At 42.8% G+C, this 16,277-nt stretch overlaps 1 long non-coding RNA gene across 1 annotated transcript; it reads left to right on the top strand.

The window, feature by feature from the left end:
- Positions 1-633: 633 nt before the first annotated feature.
- Positions 634-10,315, top strand: LOC113612377 (uncharacterized). Its single transcript, XR_003429840.1, has 3 exons — positions 634-686; positions 7,481-7,793; positions 8,359-10,315. It is a non-coding gene; the product is annotated as an uncharacterized LOC113612377 (long non-coding RNA).
- The last annotated feature ends 5,962 nt before the right edge of the window (positions 10,316-16,277 follow it).

Here is a 16,277-nt window from a genome sequence, read left to right as displayed (position 1 = left end):
AGTTATTCTGTTATTGATTCCTTTCAGTGTATTTTTCATTTGCGTTATTGTATTGTTCATCTGTTTGTTTGTTCTTTAATTTTTCTGGGTGTTTTTTCTTTAATTCTTCTAGGTCTTTGTCAAACATTTCTTGCATCTTCTCGACCTTTGCCTCCATTCTTTTTCTGAGGTCCTGGGTCATCTTTACTCTCATTATTCTGAATTCTTTCTCTGTAAGGTTGCCTATCTCCAGTTCATTTAGTTGTTTTTCTGGAGTTTTATCTTGTTCCTTCATCTGGTACATAGCTCTCTGTCTTTTCTTCTTGTCTATTTTTCTGTGAATGTGGTTTTTGTTCCACAGGCTGCAGAACTGTAGTTCTTGCTTCTGCTGTCTGCCCTCTGGTGGATGAGGCTATCTAAGATGCTTGTGCAAGCTTCCTGATGGGAGGGACTGGTGGTGGGCAGAGCTCAGTAAAACTTTAATCTGCTTGTCTGCTGATGGGTGGGGCTGAGTTCCTTCCCTGTTGGTTGTTTGTCCTGCAGTGACCCAGCGCAGAGCCCACAGTCTCCTTGGTGGGGCTAATGGCAGACTCCGGGAGGGCTCACACCAAGGAATACTTCCTAGAACTTCTGCTGCCAGTGTCCTTGTCCCCGCCGTGAACCACAGCTGCCCCCTGCCTCTGCAGGAGACCCTCCAACACTAGCAGGTAGGTCTGGTTCAATCCCCTCTGGGGTCACTGTTCCTTCCCCCTGAGTTCTGATGTGCATACGACTTTGTGTGTGCCCTCCAAGAGTGGAGTCTCTGTTTCTCCCAGTCCTGTTGAAGTCCTGCAATCAAATCCCTTGAGCCTTCAAAGTCTGATTCTCTGGGGATTCCTCCTCCTGTTGCTGGACCCCCAGGTTGGGAAGCCTGACATGGGGCTCAGAACCTTCACTCCAATGGGTGGACTTCTGTGGTATAATTGTTCTCCAGTTTGTGAGTCACCCACCCAGCGGTTATGGGATTTGATTTTACTGTGATTGTGTCCCTCCTACCATCTCAGTGCAGCTTCTCCTTTGTCTCTGGATGTGGGGTATCTTTTTTGGTGAGTTCTAGTGCCTTCCTGTCGATGATTGTTCAGCAGTTAGTTGTGATTCTGGTGCTCTCGCAAGAGGGAGTGAATGAACGTCCTTCTACTACGCCATCTTGAACCAACTCCGAAAAAGATTTTTTTAATAGTACAATTTATTGAGCACTGCCTATGTGCCCTGCAGTGTGTTAAGCATTATAATCCTCACAGGAATCCTGCCTGGTGTGAGTACTGGCCACTTTAAGCATTCGGCCCAGAAATGGTAAGGGGATTTCTCTTAACCACTAAGAAAATATTTCTCAAAGGGTGTTTCAAGAAATAGCAGTTCTGCAGGTGTTGTCTGCAAAAAGAGCTTGTGGTGAAGTAAGTTTGGAGGGTGTTTAAAGGGGTTCCGTGTATCCCTTTACTGCAGGATTAGTATGCCAGTGTGCACTGTGAATTCCCAAACGGTAGAAGTAAGGGAAGGGGATAGAGTAGGCAAAAGTTCTCAAACTTACTTGATCACAGATATTTTTGGGGGGGGAGGAGAAGAATGTTACAGGAGCTTTGGAAACACTTCCTTCTGCCATTTAAGCAAGGACCCTTCCTGGGACAGTTTTCTGGCTGCAGTGCTAGGCTGTGCAGGGAAGCAGTAAGAAAGCCAACAGTTAATTTGGGGTTGGGCTATTGAGGGCTTTGAACACGAGGCAAAAGATGATGAACACAGGACACTGACGTTGAAAGTACTCTGAGACTTATGGACACAATGACTTGGAGGGGAGAGGTAGGGCTTTAATTAGGAAGCTTCACTGTGGTCTTGGGGTGAGTCAAAAAGGCCCCAAGCTGAAGACTATATCATAGTGAGGGCATAATTTATAGCATTTGAGCTGGAGAGTCTAAGATATCAAGTCAATAATCACTTTCTAAGAAATGTTTCACTTTTAATTTCAAAAGTCACGCAGGTCCTGTTATATCTTAAGTTACTACGTTGGTGATTTTTTATTTTGAGGCTTGACTGTTTTCATTACCATTTAACCTATTCTCAAAGTCACCAGTTATCTTACGAAATGGGCCCATGAGCTTGTTGCAGAGCTCCCATCCCCTGGGCAGAGATGGTGGTTTTAAATGTAGTAGAGCAGATAGAAAAGGGGTCAGGAGGATTTGGGGCAAATCTTGCCTTATTGCCCACACTGAAGAGCACAGGCGTTTGGTGGCCAGGATGAGGGACACCTGTGCAGGGTTCCTGTGGCTTTTCCTGAGGTGACTCTTAATTAGCAAACTCACCTTCCGAGCTGCTGGGTTACAAATTTGGCCCTCTGGGAAGGTTATGAAGAATAGAACTCATGGTTTGTAGTGGGAAAAAAATTAGCCTGGTGGGAGGAATGGAGGATTTGGGGGCAGAAGTTCTGGACCTCAGACCTGGATTTTCTGCTTCCTGGCCATGTGGCCTTGGGCAAATCTTTTCGCATTTCCCAGTTTCTCCCACCTGTGAAATGGGATTAATGGTTCCTGTCCTGCCTCTTTTACACATTCACTAGAATAAGATGAGGCAACATCTGTGCCAGGGCTCTCTCCTTTTCCATGTTACAGTTAACCTCTTGATTGATTCTAAACCTTTTCTTTCTCCCTCTTTTCTTTTGGGCAGTTAAGTGCCTGTAAGTTAGTTACTAACGATGATGGTATCCAGTCCTCAATAAATGTTGGCTGGCATTAATTATGTTCTAGGAGCTGAGGGAAGAACTACCATGTTGGCTTGTGGGACAATTGTTAGTTTCTTCGTCTGTGAGTCTGGGCCAGTGAATCTCGGGGATGTTAGGCTGCCTGCTATGGGTCACACAAGTGAAAGTCAAGCCCAGAGCATGCTGACCCCAGAGACTGAAATTTTGACCCTGTTATTGGCTTTATTGTGCCAGACCTGACTGTATGAAGGCAACTTAGGGTATGAGAAGGAGCTAAAGCAATGATCCCATACCCCACCTAGGGGCCAAGTGGATAAGCCAATTGGGACTCCTCTTTTTTTTTTTTCTATTTTTTTCCTTTTTAAAAAAATTATGGTATAGTTGATTTACCACATTATATAAGTTTCAGGTGTACAACATAGTGATTCACAATTTTTAAAGGTTATGCTCCATTTATAATTATTATAAAGTATTGGCTATATTCTCTGTGTTGTACAATATATTCTTATAGCTTTATTTAAACATAATAGTTTGAACCTCCTAATTACTTACCCCTAAATTGCCCCTCCCCCTTCCCTCTCCCCAGTGGTAACCACTAATTTGTTCTCCATATCTGTGAGTCTGTTTCTTTTTGTTATACTCACTAATTTCTTTTCTTTTTTAGATTCCACATATAAGTGATATCATACAGTATTTGTCTTTCTCTGTCTGACTTATTTCACTTAGCATAATATCCTCCAAGTCCATCCATGTTGTTGCAAATGGCAAGGTTTCATTCTTTTTTATGGCTGAGTAGTATTCCATTATATATATATATATATATATATATATATATCCCACATCTTCTTTATCCATTCATTTGTTGATGGACACTTACATTGTCCCAATACCTTGGGTATTGTAAATAGTGCTGCTATGGACATTGGACTACATATATCTTTTTGAATTAATGTTTTCGTTTTCTTCAGATATATACCCTGGCGTGAGATTGCTGGATCATATGGTAGTTCTATTTTTAGTTTTTTGAGGAAGCTCCACACTATTTTCCACAGTGGCTGCACCAACTTACATTCCCACCAACAGTGGGAATTCCTCGCCAACATTTGTTATTTGTGGTCTTTTTGATGATGGCCAGTCTGATAGGTGTGAGGTGACATCTCATTGTGATTTTGATTTGCATTTCTCGGATGATTAGCGATGTTGAGCATCTTTTCACATGCCCGTTGGCTATCTGTATGTCTTCTTTGGTAAAATGTCTATTCAGATCTTCTGCCAATTTTTTAGTCGGGTTGTTTGTTTTTGAGCTGTTTATGTATTTTAGATATTAATCCCTTATCAGTCACATCATTTGCAAATATTTTCTACCACTCAGTAGGTTGTCTTTTTGTCTTGTTATTGATTTCCTTTGCTGTGCAAAAGCTTTTAAGTTTAATTAGGTCCCATTTGTTCATTTTTGCTTTTGTTTCCTTTGCCTTAGGAGACAGATCCCCCCAAAATATTGCTACTATTTATGCAATTGGGACTCCTGTTTATCACACCATTCTCTGTTCCAAGTCATGTCACCAGCTTATTCTTAGGAAAGTCACATGGGGGCGGGCCTAAGTCTGAGTTTTCTGCTAAGGGTGAAAGCTCAGAAGACCAAGGCATAGTGGGCTGAAAAAGCTGCTTTGCTGCTTTTCACCTTTAGGAAAAGTTTCTAGGGGTCTGTTTTTGAAACCATTGGAAAACCCTGCAATCCCTGGGGAGGTGGAGCAGGACTCTGCACCTGGCATGGAGGTTTAGAAGGACAGAAATGGAACAATGAATTGGAAGTTGCTGAGTCCAGCTGGCAGCTCCAAGGCTTCTTTTTGCCCAAGAAACAGTACAAGAGATAGTCCAGAGGGGGCCTGGAGCTTACCTCTGCCAGTTAGGGCCTTGTATTGGGGTAACTCTGTCTTGCTCCCATATATTAAAAAATTCCTTCTTGGGGAGAAGCACTTTCCTAATTTAGATTTTTTTAAACATCTTTATTGGAGTATAATTGCTTTACATTGTTTTGTTAGTTTCTGTTGTATAACAAAGTGAATCATCTATATGTATATATATATATTCCCATATCCCCTCCCTCTTGCGTCCTAATTTAGATTTTGTAATAATAAGGAAATCTCTCAGTTGAGGCTGCAGATATTAGGAGAGTGAACAGACTGACCCAATTTATTTCTTAAAAAGGTTGCAAAGATGAAATTGATGGAATGAACAGCCCAATTGTCTCAGTCCAATTTCCAAGTTTTTGTTTTTTATTAAAAAGCGAGAGAGGAGAAATGTGGTTAGATATTAAAAAACAAAACAAAACTGAAGCCCTAAATTTACTAAGTCCAAAATCAAAATAGAAGATAAATGAGCAATGACCTCCAGGCTGGAATGATCCCACCTAGATGGAGGGAGAAGTGAGCCACAGAGGTCAGTGTCCAAGTTGTGAGCTGGGCTCACCCCTCCTGCCACCTGCTGTGTGAGGTCTCTTGTGCCTGGGGGGATGTGTGAGGTAGTATTTTATATGGGGGGAGAGGAGGAGGAGCTGAGAATGTGCTAGTTCAGCATTTCTCAGTTTGATCTTCATAATATTCCACTATCTTGCTGTTTACAGGTATTCTTTTTTTTTTTTCTTTCTCAGATGTTGAACCATCTTTGCATCCCTGGAATAAATATCACTTGATCATGCTTTATGATCCTTTTATTTATTTATTTATTTTTTACATCTTTATTGGAGTATAATTGCTTTACAATGGTGTGTTAGTTTCTGCTTTATAACAAAGTGAATCAGTTATACATATACATATGTTCCCATATCTCTTCCCTCTTGCGTCTCCCTCCCTCCCACCCTCCCTATCCCACCCCTCCAGGCGGTCACAAAGCACGGAGCTGATCTCCCTGTGCTATGTGGCTGCTTCCCACTAGCTATCTACCTTACGTTTGGTAGTGTGTATATGTCCATGCCACTCTCTCACTTTGTCACAGCTTACCCTTCCCCCTCCCCATATCCTCAAGTCCATTCTCTAGTAGGTCTGTGTCTTTATTCCTGTCTTACCGCTATGTTCTTCATGACATTTTTTTTTTCTTAAATTCCATATATATGTGTTAGCATATGGTATTTGTCTTTCTCTTTCTGGCTTACAGAAAGAGAAAGAGTCTGTATGAGAGACTCTGTATGAGAGTCTGTATGAGAGTCTGTATGAGAGAGTCTGTATGAGAAAGAGTCTGTATGACAGACTCTAGGTCTATCCTCCTTATTACAAATAGCTCAATTTCGTTTCCTTTTATGGCTGAGTAATATTCCATTGTATATATGTGCCACATCTTCTTTATCCATTCATCCGATGATGGACACTTAGGTTGTTTCCATCTCAGGGCTATTGTAAATAGAGCTGCAATGAACGTTTTGGTACATGACTCTTTTTGAATTATGGTTTTCTCAGGGTATATGCCCAGTAGTGGGATTGCTGGGTCATATGGTAGTTCTATTTGTAGTTTTTTAAGGAACCTCCATACTGTACAGGTATTCTTTGTAGCAAAAAATAGGTAAGTAAATTTGAACACGCCTTTCGGATATTAATGACTCTGAGAGGTCCCACAGAAAAGTGCTTGTAAAACTCCCAGAGAAGGATGTATGCAGCGTTTCCACTAGCTCTTTTTCAGAATTCCTGTCAACACGTTCCAGCACATCAGTGTCACTAACAGCAGCAGAAAGCATGAAATCACTGGCCAGCATTTACTGAACACTTACTATGTGCCTGGTACCGTGCTAAGCATTTTCCTCTCTTTTCTCACTAAGCCTTTGAGATAATGTGAGGATTGTTTCCAGAGGTAACAATGGTACCTACCTGCAGGACTGTTAAGAAATTTCTCCAAGATTACACAGCTGATGATGTCCCAAGATCTGAACTCAGAAAATAGTGCCTGGCATTTGGCTGTGCCATACGACCCCAGCTATCAGACTCTAAACCCTCATTTCCTGAGGTCACTTGGGCAAGAGTCCCTTCCTTACAGCCTGACAGAGCAGCTAACTTTCTGCATGTGGTCATTATTCCCTGGGGGGATGTTATAGCCGAGGGCCCTTGGGACCAGTAGCCACACACAAGTCGTCACTGAGCCCGAGCCCTGTTCTACTCTAGCCCTGATGGTGTTGCTGTGGGTTGGCAAGAGGGGAAATGTTGAGACAGGCTGGGATCTGGGACCCTTTGCTGCAGCTGCAGTGCTTGCACCTGGACAAATGTCTCCTTGAGCAAAAAAATACAAAGAAAGTATAAAGGACTAAAAATAACTGCATGCATGCACAGTTGGAGCAAATTTTGGACAAGATACAAAAATACCAAACCCCACCGCCCCCCACAAAAAAACAAAAAAATCCAATCCAACTGCCACTTCTGAAGAGCCGGGAGCAAAAACTGGGTGTCAGGAGCAAAAGCAGGGTACTGCTCATGCCCCCTGCACACAGCACCAGCAAAGGGGTGGGCAAAACACCTAAGCCACCCCTTGGGCCTGACCCCTGGACACGCTCCTATCCTCACCCCATATAAGGAACCAGCTCGCATCCTGTCGAGGAGCAAGCAAAGAAACCTGTTATTTGTTTTGGCTCCCCGCTGCTACAGCAGGGGCCTCAATAAAGCCTTGCCTGAATCTCTTATCTGGCCTCTAATCAATTTCTATTGATTGGGAAGGCCAAGAACCCTGGTCAGTATCAATATGGCTGTAAATTCAACCATCTTTAGTAACAAGGAGCCCTTTTCTGGCTTGCAGAAGACATCCAAGATGGTTGGGAAGTTTGCTGGTCTAGCTACGGAGTTCCCTAGAAGAGTTCTTGTTGCCAAGCCCCACCCAAGGTCAGAGACCCACTTCACAAGGGCTGTTTGGGGTAAGCCAGGGGGAAAATAACAACACCTTTGAAGAGTGCTGAACTTGGCTTTAATTGAGCTCTTCCTGTTGATTAGAATCTATTTGCATTCATTTTCCAGCAGAATGAAAATGCTTCTCTGCTTCCTCAGATGGCACAGAGCATGAGAGGAGGGCTGCATGTGCTGCTGAGGATGCTGTTTGGGCAAAATTAGCCAAGGTACATTAGGCAAAGGAAGAAAGGACCTGAGACCTTGGGAGGCTCGTAGGTCCTCTCCTCTTGGAGGCAGTGGTCTTGGTGGGTTGGTTAGCACTAGCAGGGTGGAGTGGGTACGAAGAGAGAGACTGTTTGGGAAGATGAAAGGCTGTTTTGTAGTGGTACATCTGCTCCCATCAAAGTGCTCAGAAAGCTTTTGAAAACATTAGCTCACTAAGTCTCCCTGTCTTGGTCTCCTTGACTGGAAAGCCACTCTCCCAGGCCCCATTAGGCAGCCCATCTCGAGGTGGTGGTCATTCTTTATTACTGTGGGCCGTGGCTATGGTGCCACAGGTCTGGCGGGGTTCTGACTCCAGAGAGTTTTTGAAATCCCTCATTCCCAAGGGATGTATTTTTAAATTCTCCAGGAGTGTTTTTGAGTTCAAGGTTGGTTGTTTGCTTGTTTACTTGGCCATCACTAATGAGTTGCTTGAACATTGCACTGAACCTTGAGCATGGCTCCAAACCCATCTTCTAAGTGTTTTCTCTACATTTGATCTCCCCATTGTCTCTGCGTGGATTTGAGAAGAAGATGGGAAGGAGAAGACAGTCTGCGCTCTGTGTCGTCACCTGCTGAGACTGCTTTCTTGAATGAGTGGTCACGCATGAGATCCTGTGCAGTACCCTCCCCCAGAATCAGCATGGTTGTCTCCACATGTGTGTTAAGATCACATGGTAAAATGCCCTGATTTTGCTAAGGGGAAGTATCCCTCCCTCTCACATTGGATGCTGCCTTGGATGGTCATTGTTGGCTTCCTGTTCTTTTCTGGCCAAGAGGTAGACTGGTGATGCAAGCTCAGGTTATAAAACACAACCTGGACTTTTTTTCTGACAGTTTTTCAAACATTGTTATTATCATGTTAAAGATAAGCTGTATTCCAAAATGTGTAGCTACATTCCAAATCATGTCAAGGATTTTACTTTGTTAATTTGGATGAGATCATGGGTTGTGGGCATAATTCAAAGTGTCTGGACTTCTAGGACCAGATGTGGTCTGAGATTGATGTATACAAGGACATCGGAAACAAAAAATTAAATTGCAACAAAAGAAATGAAGATGCAAAGTAATGAGTGTTTTACTGTGTGAAAAGGCACATATGCAGAAAAGAGTCATAGTGCTTCCTCTGTGGAGGGCTCAGCCCTATAAAACAGAGTCCATTGTTGGTCTGTGGAAATGTCCCCAGAGTCAGGCCAGGAAGGCGGCATTGCTTCTCGACCTGCTTCTGAGGTAGGGGACCTTGAGTTATTCCTGGTCCTGCCAAGTTGTCTGGGCCCAACCACTTAACTTTTTTCTATAAAATGGGAATATCATTGGCCTCTTTCCTGTGAGTTTGGGAAGCCCTTCCTAGAGATTGCTACACACACCCAGCCAAACTCCCAAGAACTTGGTTCCTGAGCAGAGTGGCTGAAGAATGAAGATGGTGGGAATTTGCTCATTCCAAGGGTGGTGCTTAATCCAGGTCCCTGCTCCTGGATCTCTGGGGCTGCTCTGGTTCTGTCCCTCAGGCAGCTCTGTCTTAGCCAACAGAAAGGAGTTTCCTGGAAGGCTATGTGGTAGGAGGTCCAAAGACTCGGAACCTGTTTCTGCTGCATGTAGTCACTGGCGCACTTTCTCTTGATACCCTCTTTCTTGCTGGTTACATCTATGCACACAACTTCAAATATAATCTTTATGCAGAAAGCTTGGAGCCGTGTCTCCAGCTCTGAACTTTCTCCTAGCACAGCAGGAAGAATAGCTCTGCAGGGATGTGATGTTATTAGCAAAAGAACCAAATTCCCACTGCCCTGAGAGCCTACCTTCCTGTCCTAGCCACCCATCTCCTGGCTCCCTCTGTCCTAATCCCATCCATTCTGTCCTGAACTATCTCGTGCAGGCCTCCCATCCAGGCCCACTGCTGTTGCCTTGGTTCAGGCTTCCTTTATCTCTTGCCTGTTGCTTCCCTCCGCTAACTGGTCCCTGCACTGCTAGGCAAAGTCATACAAGCTCAAAAGCCTTCAGGGGCCAGGCAGGTCATGCATGTGTGTGAAGTAAAAGGGCTTGTTGGGAACGGGGGTGCTGACTGGCTATCTTTAGACAGGGTTTTGTGGGCTGTTTCCAGTTTTCAGTCTGCTGTCTCCAGTCTTTAGCCTTAGGGTTGTCCAGGTCCGCTCATCATGCCTTGTGTCCTGCTCTAGTCTTCAGGTGCCATATAAGGATGAAGGTCCACAAAGCCTCTTACAGTATACCCATGCAGCTGGAGTGCTGGGGACTTGGTGGGATCAAATAATGGGAGTGCTTTGGAAAATGTAGGTTTGGGTCAGTTTACTGTTCTCCCAATGTGCCCCTCACATTCCTGCCCTGATGCTGGACTTTGGATTCGGCTGGAACTTGACCTTCTCTAAGAAGGCTTCTCTCTTTCCTATTAAATTAACCTCTCTAAGCCTCCATCTCCTCCTCTGTAAAAAGGGCGTAAAGCTGGGCTTCCCTGGTGGCGCAGTGATTGAGAGTCCACCTGCCGATACAGGGGACGTGGGTTCGTGCCCCAGTCTGGGAAGATCCCACATGTCGCAGAGCAGCTGGGCCCGTGAGCCATGGCCACTGAGCCTGTGCATCCGGAGCCTGTGCTCCGCAATGGGAGAGGCCACGACAGTGAGAGGCCCGCGTACCGCAAAAAAAAAAAAAAAAAAAATGGCGTAAAGCTTCTCTCTCAGAGTTTTTGTGAGCATTACAAGAAGGGTGGCATGTGCACCCTTTATTCTCATCAAACACTGTACAGGTGTAAGGCTTTGTTGTTGAAAGTAATGGTTGGGTGGCCACGAGGTCCAACCTCCCACCCAGGCATTCAGTCAGGACTTCTGACAGTTAACGCTTGAATACTTTATATGGTGGGGAACTCACCATCTCACAAAGCATTCAGCTTCATTGTTGGATGTCTCAAGTTAGAAAGTAGAAACAGTCTCTTTGTGACAGATGTTGAGCGTCTTTTGTTCACCTTGCTCCACTGTCTTCTGTGCTTTGTGTATCCATCATATCAGATCCATTCTGCTTGAAGGGAGGTTTGTGTTTTCTCCTTAGTGCCCTGGAAGCCTCTCCTGGATGGAGAAGGAGTCTGGAGATGTTCTCTATGTGTTTTTCACAGGAAGCTTGTGGGTAGAGAGGAATGCAGGGAAAGGAAGGGGCTGCAGGCTGAGGGGTGGGTGGGTGTTTAGGGTAGGGATGCTAGAGTTGCTGTGGGGTAACAGCCAGCATCCACCAGCTGGCTGGTAGATGTTAGACCAGCACATCATTCCTCTTTGCTAGGCTCTTGGGCTGCTGAGGGGAAGCCATTCATTTCCCGATCTGGCCAGCCTAGTTTCAAATCTGCCCTGGCTGCCCTGCCTCTGTTGGAATCTAGGGTAACGTGGGGCAAGGGAATCCAGATCATAATAATCTACTAATATTTTTCTTAGCGCCCTTTCTAGAAATAAGGCCTGTAATTCTATTATCCAGTTGACTAGAGGGGAAAATTGATTTCAGGGGTTTAATTAATGTGACTTCCAAAAGCAAGTGATCTGGAGAGAAGGCAACTATTTAGTCTTAAGAAGGGTCTCTCCCCCAGAATTGTATTAAGAAACTCATGAGATAAAGATAAAAACAAATTCTAGCCCAGAGGGTCCTAGGAGAGCAATTTGTTCTTCTGTTCAGGTGACTTCCCTGGAGTGGAAAGAATTGAAGTCAGCATCAAACTCAAGGTAAGACGCTCAGAGACTGCAAACTGGTAGCCCACAGACGGGCTTTGTTTGATCTGCAGTGTTTTTTAAAAAATCCAATTGAGGACCAAGAGAAAAAAGGTCATAGGAGTTTACATAAAAATCAGAATTTCCATTTTCTTCTAAAAACCTGGAGGACATGGCATCTGGGCCCCAGTCTGGCATGTTGGGAGCTGAGAGGCAGGGGTCCCTCGGTCTGGTGCGGGTTCCTCTCACCCCGCTGTCTCCAGGATGAGGAGGTGGTCAGGTGTGAGACGTGCTACCTGTAGGAACTGGAGCTGAGACTGCACTTCACAGCTTCCCTGCTCATCTGAGTCCTGATGGGAAGATTTTAAGTGTGGCCCATCAGGACTAAACTCTGGTGGAAATTCCTCGTTTAATTATTCCCAAGGCAGGAGACATGGAGAACAGAAGTGCCACAGAGAAATTAAAACAACATACAAGATATTCTTTTCGTGTGAAATGGAAAATTGTGTTTGGGTTTACTCTTTTGTTCTCAAGGCGAGACTCAAAGAAAATAATTTTTGTTGTTATTATTGTTTTTAAGAGCCCTTTAAGAGAATAGCAGCTTAGCAGCAGTTTGGGAATAGCAAGCTAGCGGATTGTTCTTCCATTAACTGTGTCATCAGTGACAGACTGGGTTGTTTCTTCCCCTAATGACGCACACTCGGGGCCTTTAGCCAGTTAATGTCAGTAGCAGGAGAATTACTGGTTAGATACTGGAAAGCCTTGTTTATTGTGCCCAGATGCAGACAGACCCTCAATCACTGGGTCAGTGGTGGCTCAGGGATACTGCGGTTGTGGTTGAACATCCCTAATGTTTGAGTTTCCTAACTAGGTTTGGATATCTTTGAATAAGTCCTTTATGTCAAAGAGCTAAGTGAATTTAGACCTTTAGAACAACTAAAGTGGTTCAGTGAAAGCATCTAACATGTCCAATTAGCCTTCTTCAGAATTGAATTATAAGGAACATAATGAAAAAAATTTCAAAATGGAAGTAGTCTCATTGTACAGAACTTTCTCATAAAAACTTGAAATTTGGGACCTTCCTAGTGGTCCAGTGGGTAAGACTGCACGCTCCCGATGCAGTGGGCCCAGGTTCGATCCCTGGTCAGGGAACTAGATCCCACATGCCTCAACTAAGAGTTCGCATGCTGCAACAAAAAGCCCGCATGCCACAACTAAGAAGTCTGCATGCCACAACTAAGAAGTCCACATGCTGCAACTATGAGTCCGCATGCTGCAACTAAAAAAAAAGATCCTACGTGCCACAGCGAAGATCCCGTGTGCCACAACGAAGACCTGGTGCTGCCAACATAAATACATTTTAAAACATTTGAAATTTAATGGATGTTCATAGATATTCATCCATCCAAAACTTATTGAGCACCTACTGTGTGCCAAGCATGACTCTGGGAACTCAGATGTGTGGACAAAGCTGGGACAGAAAGCAAGTCAACTTTGCCCCTACTGACAGGTGAGTACTGTTATTTTGACTGGTCACCAATTATATTTATTAACAACAGATAGGAGCCTAATGTGTTAAAGGACTTACTGCATAGATCTACATCATTGTTTTTATGGTTGCTTAGTATTCCAATAGACGGATGAATCCTAGTTTATTTAGCTACTTTCTGATGTACATTTTGGGCTGTTACAAATCTTCACTATCACAGTATACTTGCCTGATTATTTCCTTAAGACAGGGTTTCTCAACATTGGTACTACTGACACTCTGGCCTGGACAATTCCTTCTTATGGGGGCTGTCCTGTGCATGGTAGAATGCTTAGCAGCTTCCCACTAGATGCTGGTAGCATCTCCCCAGTGTGACAACCCAAAATATCTCCAGACGTTGCCAGATGTTCCTGGGGAAAACTGCCTTTGGTTGAGAACCAACCACTGCCTTAGAATAAATTCCGATAACTAGAAATTCTGGATCAAAGGGGATGAACAGCTCTAAGGTTTTGCTTATGTATCCCAAATTAAGGGCTGTGGGAAATTATACCTCTTGGTGTAGGTATCCTCCTACACTGGTGGAAGTATAATTTTTTTTAAGTTGAGGTGAAATCCACACAACATACAATTATCATTTTAAATTCAGTGACATTAAGTATATTCAAAACAGTGTGCAAACCCCAGTTTTCTCTAGTTTCAAACTTTTTCATTAGCCCCAGAAAAACACTCTATACCCATTAAGTAATCACTCCCTATTCCCTGCCCCCCCCATCCCCATCTGCTTTCTGTCTCTGGACTTGCCTATTCTGGATAAAGCATATCAATGAAATCATGTAATATGTGACCTTTTGTGTCCAAGTTTTTTCATTTAGCATAATGTTTTTGAGGTTCTTCCAAGTTGTAGTGTGTTTCAGTACTTTATTTCTTTTTATGGCTGAATAGTATTACATTGTGTTTATATATCACAATTTGTTTATCCATTTATCTGTTGATGAACATTTGGTTTGCTTTCATCTTTTGTCTATTATGAATCATGCTCCTATAAGGAGTATAAGTTTTTAAAATTTCCACCTATCAGATTGACAAAGATTAAAAACAACATTGAGACATTTTAAATTTCTTTGATGTTATAATGTTATTTGTACCAGTCGCCAACGAATATGTTCAAGGAGAATCAGATTCCTTGATGTGGACAATAGCAGCCATCTCGATGTTTGTCATCAATCAGTGAACCTGGAAATATGTGCTGGGTACTTTCTGTTTGGTCCTGTGCTAAGTGCGGTGGCTGGTGGGATTTTCAAAAGAAGCATAGAGTTGTCTACTAATTTACACCCCCCCCGCCCCGCACGGCCCCTGCCCCCAAGGGATTTATTCTCCCGGATTGCATGGGGGCACGTATTCTGAGTTTGATTTGTTATTAGCTATTGATTATGTACCTCTTGGCTTTTAAACATCTCTCATGAGGCAGATGATCCTCCCGTGAATTATCACAGTGTTTGAAGTTACACAAAGTTCATTTCCTCAAAGTTGCCACACAGAATAGCCTGTGGCCATCACATTTGCAGAATTTTGGGCAGCCATCTTTCCAATATTTACCCTTTATGCATCCGTGGAATTTGCAAGATGCTTTTTAAAAAATATTTTATTTTTTAAAAAAAGAATTTCAGTTTTACTGCTGCAGACGAAAAATCCCTATTAGAGTTAAATGCTGTGTTAAGGATTTAGGAAAATAGGATAAACACCTTGTAGTGGAGTTCACTCTTTCTTTGCTAGTCCACGGTCATATGCTTCAGCATGTGATAATTATAATTTTTAAAATGGAAATATAGTTGATGTACAATATTATGTTAGTTTCAGGTATACTATATAGTGATTTGACATTTACACACATTATGAAATGATTAGCATGATAAATCTAGTAACCATATGTCCCCATCCAAAGTTATTAAAATATTATTGACCATATGCCATATGCTATATATTATATCCCCATGGCTTTTTTATTTTATAACTGGAAGTTTGTTCCTCTTAATCTCCTTCATTTTGCCCAACCCCCAACTCTCTTCTCCTCTGGCAACCACCAGTTTGTTCTCTGTAACTATGAGCCTGTTTTTGTTTTGTTTTGTTTGTTTTGTTTTCTAGATCCCACATATGAGTGAGATCATACAGATTTTTCTTTCTCTGTTTGACTTATTTCACTTAGCGTAATACCCTCTAGATCCATCCATGTTGTTGCAGATGGCAAGACTTGATTTTATTTTTTATGGCTGAGTAATATTCCACTGTGTGTGTGTATATATGTATGTATATGTATATATATCTCACATCTTCTCTATCCATTCATCTATTGATGGACATTTAGGTAGAGTCCATATCTTGGTTATTGTCAATAATGCTGCAATAAATATAGGGTTGCATACATCTTTTCTGATAAGTGTTTTTGTTTTCTTCAGAAAAACATTCAGAAGTGAAATTGCTGGTTCTATTTTTAATTTTTTGAGGAATTGCCATACTGTTTTCCATAGTGGCTGTACCAATTTACATTCCCACTAACAGTACACAAGGGCTCCCTTTTCTCTGCATCCTCACCAACACTTGGTATTTGTTGTCTTTATGATGATAGCCATTCTGACAGGTGTGAGATGATATGTCATTGTGGGTTCCATTTGCATTTCCCAGATGATTAGTGATATTGAACATATTTTCATGTGTCTTTTGGCCATCTGTATGTCTTCTTTGGGGAAATGTCTATTCAGATTTTCTGCTAACTTTTTAATCAGGTTGTTGATAATTATAATTTAGAGAGAGTCACATACTGAATTTAATACATTAACAACTTCTGTATTAGTTTGCTAGGGCTGCCATAGTAAAGTACCACAGAATGGGTGGCTTAGACAATTTAGTTTCTCACATTTCTGCAGGCTAGAAGTCCAAGATCAAAGTGTTGGCAGGCTTAATTTCTTCTGAGGCCTCTCTCTTTGGCTTGCAGATGGCCGTCTTCTCTCTGTGTTTTCACATGATCTTTCCTCTCTGCCTATCTGTGTCCTAATCTCCTCTTCTTGCAAGGATACCAGTTGCATTGGATTAGGGCCCACACATATGACCTCATTTTATCTTAATTACCTCTTTATTAAAGGCCCTATCTCCCAATACAGTCACATTCTGAGGTACTGGGGGTTAAGACTTCAATATAAGAAATTCAGGGGAAGACAATTCATCCCACAGCCTTCCTAATGTGGACAGTTATTGGAAGCCAGATAGAA

This window comes from Aethalodelphis obliquidens, unplaced genomic scaffold (assembly GCF_003676395.1).
Source record: "Aethalodelphis obliquidens isolate GAN/ISIS:26980383/991018 unplaced genomic scaffold, ASM367639v1 scaffold75, whole genome shotgun sequence".
Taxonomy (NCBI): domain Eukaryota; kingdom Metazoa; phylum Chordata; class Mammalia; order Artiodactyla; family Delphinidae; genus Aethalodelphis; species Aethalodelphis obliquidens.
Note: the sequence above shows the minus strand (reverse complement) of the source record. Positions and strands in the feature narration are given on the sequence as shown.